General features: G+C 48.3%; 1 protein-coding gene across 2 annotated transcripts in view; it reads left to right on the top strand.

Moving 5' to 3' along the window:
* The first annotated feature begins 981 nt into the window (after positions 1 to 981).
* CLCN4 (chloride voltage-gated channel 4) overlaps positions 982 to 16270 on the top strand; it is an 81313-nt gene continuing 66024 nt past the window's right edge. The window contains exons 1-2 of one of the 2 annotated variants that reach the window (XM_021671556.2): positions 982 to 1145; positions 2322 to 2585. The gene's annotated coding sequence lies outside the window, so the exon portion shown is untranslated. Of the gene's footprint in view, positions 1146 to 2321; positions 2586 to 2904; positions 3257 to 16270 lie in introns of those variants that run through there. The other variant, XM_021671557.2, reaches the window with a different exon arrangement.

The following is a 16270-nucleotide window of genomic DNA, read 5'->3' as shown; positions in this document are numbered from 1 at the left end:
CCTACATAGAAACAGTGGATCACTCGGCAAGCACATAATGCTTTGAAGCTTCAATTTTTCCCATTTAATCCACTGCAAATGTCTTTTGGTACCACCATATTAGTTTTGATTCTTCCACTGCATAGATGTCTTATAATTTAAAACATCCCCTGTTTTTGGAGATTTAACTTGCTTCCAGTGCTTTGAGATCATACATAATATTGCAGCAAACTTTCCCTAGCCAGGGGTTTGCATACCCTTCTTCCCCCACCCCCACCCGCCCCCACGCCCCAGGGCAGATTCTTGGACACCAAGTTGCTAGAGCAAACGATACCAACAGCTGTAGCGCCCTGAGTAATTGGTGAAACTGTATTTGTAAGGCATTTGGTAGGAAAAATGCTGAACAGACCACCAGAAAATTGCTCAATTTACATTTTCATGGGTGGTATTGGTTTTTGCTTTTTTTTGTTTTGTTTTTTAATCTTTGCTAAATTGACAATTTGAAAGGCGAGGTTGGAGGGTGTTCAGAGAGCTCTCATTCTGTTGAGAATTGCAAGGCCCAGTTAATGGGCCTTGTCTGAATTGCCCGTTTGCTGCATTTTTTTTTTTAAACAATTGAGCAATCACCTGGAAAAAAGAGAAGGTGAAACTAATCTACTGCAAAGAAACTACTCCAGGATGAAGAAGGTTGCCTGTATTTCGTCATTTCAGCCAAGCCGGAACACAGAGCAAGGCTGTCTGCACCGTGCTACCATCCTCTTCAGTCTGCAGGGCATTTGATATACCCACCACCTCCCATGGATTCTGCGAACTCCGGTCACAGAATTCTGTGCAGCCCAGCCTCTGAGGGTGGGGCGTCCTGTCTCCGGGACGCCGGGTTTTCTCTGGACACGAGTGTCCCAGGGGAAGGAGGCGAAGGACACTGGCACGGCGGGCCTCCGGAGCCAAGAGGTGACCAGGCTGGCTGGGCAGGGCTGAGTGGCTGGGCCGAGCACGTGATGCTCCGAGCCTGCCTCCGAGGCCCTCTGGGCGCCTGAGGCTGAAATCGACATTTGCCTCTGGCAGGAAAATGAGCTTGTCACTTTCTGCCTTCATCAGACCCTCAACCCCAAGGAGCAGATTTCGGTAGCGTTTTAACTTTATATCTCAGAATCTGAAAGCGGAAGGTAAGCTGTTTATCACTCAGAAAAACAAATTTGAGAGGAGTGACCTAGTAAACTACACTGAGACTTTGTTGATTTTTAAAACCTGGTGTTGAAAATAATTGATCGCTGTGAGAGTCAAGGGCTTAGAGATTAACCTTTTGAACAGAAATTTGGTTAATTTGGGGGGAATGATGGCATAAGGGCCAGGGTTAAATATAGAAGGACAGGAAAGCTGCTGGAATAAATAGCAAGTAAACTTAACTCTAACCTGCTTGTAAAACAATCGGTTTCATGTCTCTTTCAGGGCTGTGAACAAAGGGAATGTTAATATTGTGATTTTTAACTCAAGTGAAAGTAAATGAATCTATTTGTCTGCAATTGGAATGCAAATAAAAGCAGTCTTTGCTTTTGTCCTTTTACATTTCAAAAACGCTTGTGTGTTTTAGCAAAAGAAAAGTTTATACGTGCACTGCTTAAGTTTGAAATATGCTATTTCAAATTTATGAAATTATCACAGTTGTAATTTCCTAAAGGTTTTCTAGGCAAGGCTGTTTCAGTTGTGAATGAGAAATGTTGACATTGTACGTATTTTCTGTGATAGTAAAATGACTCATTTCTTCAGAATGTGATAAAAATTAGAAAATGTGAAATAATGAGTTATTGTGAATTAACTCATGTCTGAGAGATTAAATGCCCTGCCAGAAGATGTAAGAAAACACACAAATACAACCATGCTCACGTAATAGTGCTTTATTTTAAATCAACACATATTTAAGTAAGTACTAGAAAAACGCAGTATCATCATTTTTTCCTTTGGCAAATACAAATTAATACTGGAATGCAGCTATTCAGAGTAATTAAAGCATTATTCATCTGTACAATTAGTATAATGTTCCGTAATGAATTGCTTTGAACTAAAGTATTTGGTATAATAGATGATATACGACTTGAAACATGGAACCTCTATGCAAAGTGTGTCCATGCATGCTATATTTTGTGTCATTTTGATTTGCATAAAATGTTTATTTCTCCACTGCATTTGATAAATACTAATTTTAAAACAAAACATGAAATTGTATTTCCTTTCACTATAATCCCCTTATTGCTAATTCTTTTGAAATCCTATTACACGCTTGGAGCCTGTGATAATTTGGATTTCTCCTCCTGTGTGTTGTTTTTCATAATTCTTCGTGAAAGGTCAGGCAAACTGCACACATCAAGCGAAACGCCCCGAGGGGCGGCCAGCGCGAGGGTTTCGGGCCATCGCCCCTCACCTCCCGGGACTTCCAGGGTCTTCCCCCCAACCCCGCGCGGACTTCTCCGCCTCGCCCGAAGGGGTCACGTGGCAACGTGGGGCCCGCCTCCCGGTGACGTCACGGCGCTCGCAGCCGTCGCGCTGAAGAAAGGATGCTCGAGGATGCTGTCCAGGTGGGCGGCCGTGGGCGCGATGCGGCACTGCAGGTAAGGGGCGCGCGGCGCCCGGACGCCCTCCCCGGCGTCCCCGGCGGGGCGGACGCTGCAGGTGAAGCCCGGCCCGCGGGCCTGCAGCCCGGCTGCGCCCCCCAAAACCCAAAGTGGGGCCTCTGGCTGCTGCGGCGCCTGCTGCCCACAGCTGCCTGATGCAGCTGCATGCACCCGGTAGGGTATGGCCCGTGGCAGGCCCACGCATTACTTGAGTCTTGGCGTGCCCGCCCCGAGAAAGTCGGCAGGGGCCAGACAGAAAGACGGGGGGAAGGGAAAAAAACGCTCCGGAGGGGGAACAAAATCTGAAATGACCACACTGCATGCATTTTAAGTAGAGAGAGGGGCTTTTAAGAGGTATCTATCAACTGTTTTCCTACTGTCATTCTGCTTCTTAAATAATGACATGGTTACTAATTACAGGCCTTTGTCCTCAGTAATTAGCCTCATTTCTTTCAAAGCGAAAGCGGACTGGGGAATGGAAACTTCTTGGTTAGCAATTTAAGAGCCAGATGTGCAATCTAAATTGCTTTGCATTATTTTGCAAGGTTCCAGCATTTACAAGGCATACGTCAGAAATGTATCTTTTCTCCTTCCAGGTGTTTTAAGTAGATTAAAAAATAACAGTATCCAATAAAATAAAAATAAATTGCAGCCTCCAAAGATAACATGTGAGTATAAGAGACAGCTACATCTCTAAGAACCAAATGATCTTTAGCAGAGGGTGGGGGTGGAGATAACAGCAAAACCTGAGAATTCCCACAGTTCTTTTTAATTCCCTCGCTGATCATTCGCATGCTGAATGGAGGGGCTTGATGACTCAGCGGCAGATGGGGGGGTCAGGTGACTTCAGTTCTAGCACGACAGTGGGTGGGAGATTTTAATGGACTCTTTCTACAGCGTTTACATTCCTTTCTCCGGGTCAGGAAGAAACTAGGCAGGACTTGTGTGGGCACCGTTAGGGGGAGAAGGTGGCTTTTTTTCCCCTCTAAAACCTGACCCTTCTGGAAGCTTTGGTGTCAGTAAACTGTGTTGGAACTCACATTATGAATAATTTGACCCACCAGCAACGCTGGGGGGCGTGTAAAGCAATGCTATTTTCATCAATAATTAAAGGAGGCATTTCTTTCAGAATTTGGGACACCCAGATGTGTTGCTGCAGTAATTTAGTAACTTGTTTGTTGGAATTGTCTTCCTTTGGTTCACTTTGGTTACAACGATTAAGATCCTCAGGTCCCTACCCTCCCTTCTCCCCCAGCCCAACCCTAGATAGAGCAAAGCAGATGATAGAGGCGGATCTAATAAGAGACCTAGATTCCACTTCTGGCTTTGTGGCTGTGCAACCTTGGACAAGTCATTGTGTCTTTGGGCCTCGACTATCCTGTCCTCAAAGTAACAAAGGGATTTAGGTCAGGGTGTCTCAACCTTGGGCACTACTGGCATTTGGGGCCAAATAAGTCCTTGTGGTGAGGCTGACCTGTGCTTGTAAAATGTTTAGCAGAATCCCTGACCTCCCCCTACTAGATGCTAGTAGCAACAACCCCCCACTGGCCCCCAGTTGTGACAATCAAAAATGTTGCCAGACATTTTCAAATGTCCCCTGAGGGCTCCATTGCCCCCTGTTGAGAACCACGGATTTAGATGATCTCGAAATGTTTTTTGGGCTCCAAGAATTCATTTTCTGATGATTGGTTTGTTGCCAAGCCCTTGATCAGAAATCTGATTTCCTTTCTTAATATTGTATATGTTGGAAAACACACTGTGAAGGTGTTTTTATGCTGTGAATTTCCAGAAATAGCTTCTGTGAAAGGGGGAGGAGCTGTTTGTATGCCATTTGTAGCTGGGAGGCTAGCTTGGCAGAAAGAAGTGTGTTAGGGAAAGAGATAAAAAAAGAGCACTAGATGAATGTGTGTTGAAAGCTGCCGGGGCTTCATGCACAGCAGACCTGGAGCATGTCCCTGGACATACTCACTCTAACCCTGGGTTAGACCTAACAGCGGAGAGTCCATTTCCTTATCTGCAAAAATGGGAATGACAGTGTCCACTCGGAGGTGCTGTGAGGATGAAATGACACGGTATCTGGTGGTGGTGTGGGACGTGGTTAGGACAAGAGGGTGGTGATGTCTATGCAGCTAGCAGGAGGCAAACACAAACCGTCTGCACCACCAGCAACAGGGACACTCGCTCAAGGGAGACATGGTCGCGTGCTTTAAGCATCAGTCCAGGGCTTGCATCTAAAGATCTGGCTTTAACACTTAGGAGGGTGACCGTGGCTGCATCACTTCGCCTCGAGGAGCTGCTGGCGAATCTGTAAAGCGGGGCCAACTGTACTTGCTGAGTCTGCTTCTTGGCTGTTGGGGAGGGACGGATGGAAGTGAGAGGGTCTGCAGGCTGGGAAACTCCCGAGAGACAGGAAGCAGGGATGGCAGCCGCATTGACATGTTTATTGTGTTTGTGTATGTGGAGGGTGCTCAGAACGGCCAGAAAACATTTCCTTGTGCCCCAGGCTTGGGACTTTGATGTGTCCCTCCCCTGTGTTCCCTTGCTCTCGGCTTGTGCGCTCTGTCTGTCTGTCTGATCTTTCCTGGCACCATGAAAATGGTCTCCTGGAGGAGTTGAGAAAGCCCTGCTGGGGAGGTTGGTCTTCGGTGAGGGAGACTCACTGTGCAGAGGGCTGGGGTGAGAGCAGCTGGCTTCATCCACTCCCCACGCCACTGTCCTCACAGGCTTCAGTCCATAGCCATCCCAGGGCAGGCCTGTCACACTCCTGTGTGCCTCCAGTGGCCTTGGTACTCTGTGTGAGCCATCTGGCTTTGTCTCTTCAACAAGGCAATAACATGAAAGACAATTTTAAAAAGGGAGATGGGTTACTCTCTATCAAATGAGACTTAAGACACTGACTAGCCAAACATCACTTGTGGCCCTCGGTTGGATTTGGCTTGAACAAACGTGTAACAGGCATTTTGGGGACGCCTGGAGGCTCTTTGATGTGACTGGCTATTAGATGACATTAGAAGACTGCTGCTGCTTTGATGAGATGTGACGATCTGTGATGCGGTTGCAGCCCCTCAGACAGACGCAGTGATCCCCATCCCTGGCAGGTGCAACTCACCGTCTCCCCTGGGGTTTGGGCTGGAGCAAGTAATGAACTTCCAATGAAGACAGTATGGCAGCAGGGGGTGGGGTGGCACTTCCGCCATGAGGGTGTAAAGGGGCTTCCGCCTGAGGCGTGTTTTCTCTCTTGGATTGCTTACGCTGTGGCGGGATCAGCCCTACAGAAGGATCCATCTGCCATGGCGAGGACCCGAGGCCCATTCCAACAGCCTGGGAAGAACTGAGGCCTGCTGACAGTGTGAGGGTGTGAGTGGGCTTGGAGGCAGGCCCTTCAGGCCCAGTTGAGTCTTTTTTTTTTTTTTTTTTTTTTTGAGCCAGAGTCTTGCTCTGTTGCCTAGGCTGCAGTGCCGGTGGTGTGATCTCGACTCGGTGCAACCTCTGCCTCCTGGGTTCAAGTGATTGTCGTGCCTCTGCCTCCTGAGTAGCTGGGACTATAGGCACACGCCACCACGGCTGGCTAATTTTTGTATTTTTAGTAGAGACGGGATTTTGACATGTTGGACAGGCTGGTCTTGAACTCCTGACCTCAGGTGGTCCACCTGGCTTGTCCTCCCAAAGTGCTGGGATTACAGGCATGAGCCACCATGCCCGGCCCCAGCTGAATCTTGAGATGGTTGCAGCCTTGTAATTCAGCTTGAGCTGAGGTACCAGCTAAGCCACTCCAGGGTTCCTGACACAGTAACAGTGACATGGGACATGTTTGTGTCCTGCTTTATGCTTTGGGGTAATTTGTTAGGCAGCAGTAGATAGCTAACACATGTGTTTATGTAGAAAAGTCTTATTTTGTAGAGATGCATACTGAAGTGTTTAGAGACAAAGTGCCATGGTAGCAATCATTTACTTTTTTTTCTTTTTTAAAAATGATTTTTGAGATCTCTTTAATGTATGATTTAACAGAAGACAGATGAATTCTCATGCTTGGTTCTACATTCAATCTGTCTCAATATCACATGTGATGTAGCCTCTGGACAATTCCACTGTATGCTCACGAGAGAATGAGCTTAGAAAAAGGCAATTAACAGTGTCAGAATATTGTGAAATGTTTTTGATATCATGGACCCCCTTAAAGGGTCTTGGGGAGCCCAAGGAGTCTCAGACCATACTTTGAAAACCAGGCTTCAAGATCAAGAACTCACTTTTTTTTTTTTAAATGGAGTCTCACTCTGTGGCCCAGGCTGGAGTGCAGTGGTGCAACCTTGGCTCCTGGGTTCAGACAGTTCTCCAGCCTCAGCCTTCCAAGTAGCTGGGATTACAGGTGCCCGCCACCATGCCTGGCTAATTTTTGTATTTTTAGTACAGACAGGGTTTCACCATGTTGGCCAGGCTGGTCTCGAACTCCCAACCTCAAGTGATCTACCCACCTTGGCCTCCCAAAGTGCTGGGATTACAGGCGTGAGCCACCACGCCTGGCTAATAATTCACTTTTAAGTGGTTCAGTTAAATGAAGAGAGAGAAAGAGATAAAGCAGGTAGAGCCAAATGTGAACAAGTGTTCAGTCTGGCTGGTGTTATTCATTGGATTCTTCTGCATGATGTTCTGTGTAATTGAAAATGTTCATAATAAAATGTTAAGAAAAAAGAAGAGAAATGTAGACCCTTAGACATGTTGGAGATTCTGATTGAGTAGGCCTGGGGGTGAAGCGCAGGGCTTAACCTGTGCTCAGGTGCCCACAATAACATGGGCCAGAGCTCCCAGCCACTTTGCCCCAGAGGTCCTTGCCTTACTGCCTTCTCTCCACCTGTCACCTCCCTTGCTGTACCAGACTGAAGGGGTTTAGTGTGATGACGCATCTCTTCTACCGACCTGGGAGAAGAGGTGTGTGGAGAGAGTCCCCCTCCTGCCCCTTCCCCCGTGCACACTTTTCACTGGTAACAAGACCTTTGTTTATCCACATTTTCAGTGGGTGGCTTTTTTATGTGCAGGAATGGGTTTCCTTTATAGATTGTGATAAGTATTTTTAAAATGACTTTCTTTTGTTTCTTTCGTTTCTTTTTTTTTTTTTTATTTGAGATGGAGTCTCACTTTGCTGCCCAGGCTGGAGTACAGTGGCTTGATCTCAGCTCACTGAACCTCCACCTCCCGGGTTCAAGCGATTCCCCTGCCTCAGCCTCCCAAGTAGCTGGGATTACAGGCACGCGCCACTATGCCTGGCTTATTTTTGTATTTTTAGTAGAGACGGGTTTCACCATGTTAGCCAAGGTGGTCTCTAACTCCTGACCTTAGGTGATCTGCCCACCTCAGCCTCCCAAAGTGCAGGGATTATAGGCGTGAGCCACTGTGCCCAGCCCCTTAATTCTTCATTCAGCAAATATTCCTTGGGTCTGTGCATCTAGGCCAGGGTTTCTCAACCTTGACACTATGGATATTAGGGGCCAGATGATTCATTTTTATGGGGGGCTGTTCTGGGCAGTGTAGGGTATTGAGCAGCATCCCTGACCGCCATCCACTAGTTGCCAGCAGTACCCCCTCTCCCAGTTGTGATAACCAAAAATGTCTCTAGACATTGCCAAATGTCCCCTGGGGGACAATATTGCCCCCAGTTGAGTCCTACAAGTCTAGGCAGAGGGATACATGCTGGAACCAAATGGACAAGGAAGAGGAAATAACTTGGATAGTCTGCATGTTGAGTGAAAGGATGGACAGCAAAGGATGGACGGCACTGGACCCCAAACGCTGGTTAGGGAGGGCACGAAGGCCTCTCTGAGGGGTTACACTTGAGCAGAGATCCGAATGGAGAGAGAGCCACATGAGCATTGGGTGCTGAGTGCGCAGGGCTCAGGGAACAGCTGATGAAAAGGCCCTGAGACAGGGCAGGACTGGAAGCATTTGTGGAAAGCAGGGAGGTCAGCGTGTGCAAAGAAGAGTGACCCAGAGAGCAGGGGTGGGGAAAGATGCTCAGAGGGGTGCAGGGGGCAGGCCATCCAGTAACGCAGTCGTGGTGTCAACCCTGGATTGTCTTCTGTATGATGGAAAGTCACTGGATGCTCCTGTGTTGGGGAGTGACATGTTGAGACTAGGTTAAAAGGGCTGGCTGCTGTCAGGGGCAGAGTCAGAGGTATGTGAGAGAGAAAGCAGGGTGGCCAGCAAGGAGGCTAGGAGGCAAGGATGGAGGCCAGATGGGGACTGGCCAGGGTGACCAGGTGAGTTGGACTGAACAGTTAACCTCTTTAGCAGCAATGTTGTCTTAGGTGCCAGAGTGGGCCCTTGGTGATCAAAGAAGCCTGGCGTGGGAGGGTCACATGGTAGCGTGTAACTAACTACAGGGCAGGACGTGGAGGCTGCACATGTGTCCTCACGCACCTGGCTTAGTTGCAGCATCACCTTTGATGGGCGGTGGCTCCCAGGGACAGCAGAGGAAATGGCCATGCACATTCCCACATGACACCTGAAAAACTCTTTCCAGCTTCTTGTCATGGGTGAAGTCTCCCAAGCTGTGAGGCCACCGGTGGCCCCGGTGATTCTGGGTACAAAGCTTGCTTGCTGTCCTCGTGCCTAGCACGTTCATTCCTGCCACTGAGTCTCTGAATTGACTGTTCTCTCTGCCTGCAGGGTCAACCCCCACACCTGTTCCCTTGTTCCCTTATCCAACTGGCCCTTGTCACCCTGCACCACCTGTCGTGTGCACTCCTTTGGGACGCAATGCACCTGCAGTCAGAGTTCACAGAAGCCCCTGCCTGCTGGCTTGCTATCTTCACACTGTTCTTGACACGGTCCTGCCCTGTCCGGGGCCTTTGCACTGGCTGTTCCCTTAGCCCTGAGCATTCAGCCCCCCTGTATTCAACAAGAGAGTCTGTTGTTGGCTGGGTTGAAAGTAGATGTGAGGCCAGAGCCTTCCCCGCAGAGGGGACTCGAACCCCTCTTGAAGCCACAGGAGAGGAGAGTCCTGGAAGGCTGGGGTCAGGCACTTGACCTGGCCCAGGGATGACATGTGGGAAGAGCAGGGTCATGAAGGAGAGGCATCAGGTGGGTGCTCCCCTTGAGGGCGGTCTCCCTCTCTTCCCATCTGCGGTTGCTGGGGCACCCAGGATGGGTCTGGACTTCACTGATGTGACAGCTGCCCTGACACCCTGTTTGCTTGTGAGGGAGGCTGCTCCTGACCCTGGGTGCTGGGCCTGCGGCTCCTCTATGTGCCGCTACCCCCCTGGGCCTCGCCCGGTGGTTTCACAAGGCTTCCCGATGGCCTGACTGTGTCTTCCTACCTCTTAGCTATTTGTTTCCCTTCTGGGTTGATTTGGCTAAATGTGAAAGTTATTTTTCACCCTCCACTGTAGCCCTTGGAGGCGCTGGTTGGGTGAGAAGGCCTTTGTGGTTAGCAGATAGGAGTCCCAACCGCCACAATGACAGCCGGGTGATTGTTCCTCTTAGCTTAGTCACACCTTGCACCAGCTCCCCTCTTCCCCCAAACATGGAATTGGCTCAAATGTCAGCCCCTGCGTTGGCGAGAGTGGCCTGCCTCTCTTCACCATGGTGTCCAAGGACGCCAGGAGCAGCACATGAAAGCCACTGTTGATGCCTTCCAGCATTCAGCCTTTACAAACTTGCTAGTCATGAGTGGCTCCTGACATTTTCTTTTTATCCATGAGCGGGTGTGAACCTCGGGTAAGCAGAAAATAGGTTGTTGTGGAGAAAACCTGTCAAAAAATGGTGAAGGGGAGGCCAGGCTGTGGAGGTCCCAGAAGCGAGGGATCTCCCACTTGTGCTGTCTTCAGCAGCTGTGATGGCTTGAACTGTGTGCCCACCAGATTCCTAGATTGAAGTTCTAAAGTTCAGTACTTCAGATGTGACCTTATTTGGAGATAGGGCTTTACAGAGGTCATCAGGGTGAAATGAGGTCACCAGGGTGGGCCCTAATCCAATATGACCCACGTCCTCATAAGAAGAGGACATTTCAGCGCAGACACATACAGAGGGAAGACCACGTGAGCAGAGTTAGGGAGCCGACAGCCAACTGCAAGTGAAGACAGAAGCCTGGAAAGAAAGGATCCTTCTCCCAGAGCCCCAGAAGGGACCCGCACTGCCAACGCCTTCGCCTCAGACTCCTGGCCTCCGGAATTGGGAGAAAACCCTTTTCTGTGATCTGAGTCACCTAGTCCATGGCGCTTGGTTACAGCAGCTGGAGCAAACACGTGCGGCAGCATTTTTTGTGGGTGTACGAGAGGGCAACCCGGGGGCCTTTAATTAAGCTCTTCTCACACAGTTTAGGAGAAACGTGGCCCCCCGTGCCCTCTCCATGGAGGTACGCGGGTCCTGAGGTGGCAGAGGCCTGCCTGCTGTTGTGGAGAAAGGCCCCTGGGACCTGAGCTGGATCCAGCTGCCCGCTCACTGCGTGTGAGTCTTAACCTCTGTGGCGCAGTTTGCTTATCTGTAACTTACCTGCAATGTTGGGCCTGAGGGAGGCAGTACTTCATATGTGGGGAGGTGCTTATAATGAAGCCAGGGACACTGAGCCCTATACAAAGGCTGGTTACTGTAATGGGAAGAAGTCTCTGGGGAAATTCCAAACCCTTGGCTCTTGGCACCAGCCACACAGACACCTCATGGCCCAGCCCTCCTGCCCCTGGGATGGGGGTGTGAGAACACTGAGGCCATTGTGTCATCCAAGGCCACATGTGGTTGGCCTCATCCTGTTTCCAACATGTGGGCTGGGTTTCAACGTGGAATGAACCGCTGCATGGCCCTGGGTTCATAGGAACCCTGCCATGGTCACACACCGGCTGCCCAGTCCTATGGGAGTCAGACTGTGGTGGAAGGAATACAGAGAGTGCTGGGGGCTGGGGAGGAAGTGGGAGGAGGAAAAAGGAAGTGTGTCTGCTGGCTCGAGGCAGAATTTTGAAACAGGCACAGTTTCTTTCTGAGCATCCTTTTGCTCTGAGTTTCTCCCTGTTTAAACTCCTTGGTCGTGTGGCCCTCTGCCTCTCACTGGGGGGCCACCACCTGGCTCCTGTTACTGTCACTGCCTTCCTGTCTTCTCCCCTCTGGTGTTTGGAGGGTTAGCTGGAAGGGGTGGAATGAGTCCTCGCCACTTCATCATCTAAAGGTGTCCGCATTTTAAAAGCAAGACATAAAATGATTTCAAGTGAATTTGAAGTTGCTGGGGTTTCAGGCAAGGTGGAATAAGGCAGTGAAAAGCTTTGGTGTGGGAGCCAGCCTCCAAGATGGGCCTCTGCCATCCTACCTCTGGGTGTTCCTGCTCTGCACGATCCCCTCCCATATGGAATCATTCAGGGCTTACCTGTGTCACCAATAGGATACTTTGGAAGTGACAGTGTGTGACTTCCAAAGCTAGGACATTAGAGACTGTCCTGCTTCCCTTGGACCACCCCCTCTGGAGAAAGCCAACTGCCACGTCATGGAGACATTCAAGCCATCCTGTGGGGATGCCAGCGAGCAGGTTGGTTGCTATATGACGGAGCCCCCATCCTGCTTTCAGATGACAGCAGCCCTGGCTGACATTCTGACCACAACCTCCTGAGAGACACTGAGCCAGAAAGACCCAGCCACACTGCTTCCACTTCCTGATGCATAGAAACTGTGAATGGTCAGTGTAAATGGTAATTAGTGATGCAGCATCAGATAACTGATATGACTGGTAAGGGTGTAAAACTTTCTGGGAGGGGGGCCCAGCGCTGGCCTCGCCTTGGGTCAGCTCCCCAGGCTCTGGCCATGGCTGTCTTCGTTTTGCTCCTTCTGAAGCTCTGCTTTTCTCTGATCATTCCGTATTTGTTCATGGTATTTTCTCTCTTTCATTCCTGGGTCGGAGAGGAGAGGAGCTTCATGCAAAGTTTAGGTCTATTGATGATAAGTTAGGGCATATTGAGGATGAGTTTGGGTATATAGATTTTTAGTAAATGGGCAATGAATGGTCTGTATTTCAAGAAAATGTAATAACCCCATGTATCTCTTTATAGCCTGGAGACTTCAGTAAAATATTCCCCAAATGCCAATGGGCTTTGGCTGTCTGGGCGTTAACTTTGAGCACTCGGCATTTGCAGAGACGGCATGTCATTTTCGATGCCAGCAGCCCCCTTTCCTCTAGCACCAGGGAAACATGCCCCAGCCTGTAATGCAGCGTGGAGCCCATGCCCTCTGCCCACTGCACAGGGGATATGCCGACTCCAGCGCCTTTGCTTTGTCAGGGTTTCCAGATTTCTGACCCCAATTATTTCAGTAGGAGGTCATTTTTGTAAGAAAGGATGCAATGGGTGTTTGAAAAGAGAAAGTATTTCACAGGCACTTCAAAGAAGTGTTGTAAGCATGCCAATGCAAAAGCTCACTTTTGTAAAGTGAAGCTGTGAGATTTAATTCCAGCTGATAGCTTGTTTGGATTACCTTTGGTCAACTTTTAATTGAAATCCACGTGCAGAAAAATGCATGAAGGGTAACGGTGCAGCTTGATGAATTTTCACAAGATAAACACACCTGGGTAACAGTGCCCAGATCCAGAAATGGAAAATGACCAGCTCCTAGAAGCCACCCTCATGTCCCCTTCTAAGGGTAACTGCTGTCCTGAGTAACACCACCAATTCCTTCTGCTTGTTTGGAACTTTATAGGAATGAAATGATGGGTCCCTTTGTGGCTGCTTTTCTTTGTGTCTTTCTTTTACTTGACATTAGGCTTGTGAGCTTCGTCGTTATTATGGGATGGAGTGGTACCTCTTTCCTCATAGCGCTATGTAGCCTAACACCTTTCTCTGTATGTAAAGTGCCTCTTTTCTCTCATTGCTTTTAAGAGATCCTCTTTTTCACTTGTTTAACAATTCGATTATGCTATGCCTTGGTGTAGTTTTCTTCGCTTTTGTGTGTGTGTGTGCTTGGGGTTTGTCAGCTTCTTCTGTCTATGGGATTATGTAGTCTCATAGTTTAAATCTTTGCATAAACAAGATTTCCTATATTGAATGTTCTGGTCAGTGTATCCACATTTATTTCAGAGAAACTTCTTGAGAGACTTTAAAGGGATTTTTAAGCCAGTTTCCCTCTCAAGCTCTCACCTCCTCCACTTGGATAAAACCAGTGAAGCGTTTGTCTTGTTGGGCTGCTAAGGAACCCTCAGCTTGTGGTGCTTTTAGCCTCTGTTATAGGTCCAGAGTCCACTCCCTTGAGCTCCATTGAGTCTGTGTCGAATGCCTGTGGCTGGATATCAGGAAGACGCCTGTTTTTGTCAGCCCTACTTTTTTCATGAGTGAAAAGGAACAAGAGAAACAAGATGAATCCAGAGATTTAAAAAAAAAAAAAAGTAAGGAAAGGAAGGTATGCCCTTCAGACAGGCATTGCTACAAATTATTTTTTCTTTTGTAAAAAATATGTTTGTTAAAAAGATTTTTCATTTTGCTACATATTATAAAACTGGTGGGTGATGGTACACATTTCAAAATCACTCACATTTGACATGGCCAGTGACTTCAGACTGGCCTACATAGCTTTTTGTTCTCTGTACATGTACAGATAAAACATCTTTCTTATCTTGATATTTTTTTTTTTTTGAGACAGAGTCTTGCCCTGTTTCCCAGGCTGGAGTGCAGTGGCGCGATTTGACTCAGTGCAACCTTTGCCTGCCGGGTTCAAGCCATTCTCCTCCCTCAGCCTCCCAAGTAGCTGGGATTACAGGCGTGTACCACCAGACCCAGCTTATTTTAGTATTTTTAGTAGAGATGGGGTTTCACCATGTTGGCCAGGCTTGTCTTGAACTCCTGACCTCAGGTGATCCACCTGCCTTGGCCTTGCAAAGTGCTGGGATTACAAGTGTGAACCACCACGCCCGGCCTCTTATCTTGATTCTTGAGCATGCCTATGCAGTGATGTCCAAAGCATTCAATAGCTGACTACTTGATAGAGTTTTATATCTATTGATGGATATAGTAGTAATAACACTCCTTGTAGAATAGAAGTAGTATGTGTGGCTGGCTAAGCTTTTGGTGGCTTAGTGGACACTATTTCAAAATAGCAGCGTTCAGCAAACACTTCCTTTTATGCAGGTCCGGATAGTAAATAGAGATGAATAACACAGGCCTCTGCCCTCAAGGAGCTCAGTCAAATATGGGAGGAAGCATGTTTGTAATTAATCATTTGAACAAAATGCAGTTTCTAAATAAGATTGATGTTAAAAATATTAATGATATAAATAATATTAAAAATTTTAGTGATTGAAGCACAATGACAAGCATGCAGGTCATGAAGCGAGTGGAGAATAAGAAGGGAGAATAGGAAGGGGACAAAAGGCTATACTAGGCTGGTGGATCTCAACGTGCAGTTCCTGGATCAGCTGCAGCAGCTTCCTTTGGGAGCTTGTTAGAAATGCAGATTCCCCGGCTCCATCCAAGCCTTGCTGGATCTGAAACACTGAGGATGGGGCTCGACCATCTGAGTTTCCCCAGACCTCCTGGTAGTGCTGATGCACGTTCAAACTGAAGAACCACTGGTTTAGACAGTGATAAGCCACCAGGGTTCTGTTGGGAAGCTTGGGACATGCCATTTTAGTGCCGCGTCTGGCTCTGAATTCTTAAATGAAAGTTCTACTTTGTGCAGCTAGTACAGCTCACCACTTTCTTTTATGGATTGTGCTTTTGATGTCATTTCCGGTAACTCTTTGCGTAGCCCTAGGTTTTGCCCATTTGTGTAGGACGGGTAAAAGTCACTCACATGGGTTTATACAGGCAAAGGCGTCACTGGCTGAAGAAATATAAAACGCCATGTGACGCTGCCTTCATTTGGGTCCTCGCAGAAGTGGAACCTGCAAGGAGGTTTCTGGTGCGAGTTTATTTGGGAGGGGAGTGGGGAAGTGAGGCCAGGAAAGGAAGGCAGCCATTAGGACCGGGCTGCTAATGTCACACAATGGGCGACTGGAGCGTCATTCCACACTTTGGAAACTCTAGGAAATGGTGTTCGCTGTGTCATGGGCCCCCAAGATCACCTCTGGGTCCGGTGATTTCCTAGGAGGGCTCATAGAACTTGACACATGTCATATGCATGGCTGTGATTTAGTACAATGAGCGGATACAGAGAAAAATCAACAAAGGGAAAAGGCTTATGGGCAGAAGTCTGGACGAAAGCTTTCCCAGTGGAGTCACACAGAACATGCCTACTTTTGCCTGTAGTGGGTTGAGACATATGTGAAACGTCCACCAGGGAAGCCCCTTAGAGACTCAGCACCTGGGATTTTTGTTACGGGCTGGTCACATAGGCATCCTCTGCCTAGCACACATCAAAATTCCAGACTCCCAGAGGGAAAGCAGGCATTCAACATAGATCACAGTATTTGGACAAAGAATTTAGGCACAGTGGGCCACTCTTATCAGCTCTGGGAATGGTGGGAACCCTCCCAAAATACAAATTCCCAGATTTGCCAGCCAAGGGCCACTGTTGCAAACAGGCCTCTCTAAGGAGCAGTCTCAGGTCTGCTATAGTACGTGTTTTCTGCACAGGTCCAAAGCACATGCCTTGAAATAATCTCATTCAAGGGACAAGGGAGTGGGACATTTGAAGATGTCTGGTTTCCTCCAGACTTTGCCCTGCAAGCCTTTTCCCTTGAGACTCAGTTTTTCAGAGTCATCAGTTAATTAATACTCCCAATAGTG

This window comes from Aotus nancymaae, unplaced genomic scaffold (assembly GCF_030222135.1).
Source record: "Aotus nancymaae isolate 86718 unplaced genomic scaffold, 86718_ANA_hifiasm-v0.15.2.pri h1tg000058l, whole genome shotgun sequence".
NCBI classification, from domain to species: Eukaryota; Metazoa; Chordata; class Mammalia; order Primates; family Aotidae; genus Aotus; species Aotus nancymaae.
The sequence above is the reverse complement of the archived record's forward strand: the minus strand, read 5'-3'. Positions and strand labels throughout refer to the sequence as shown.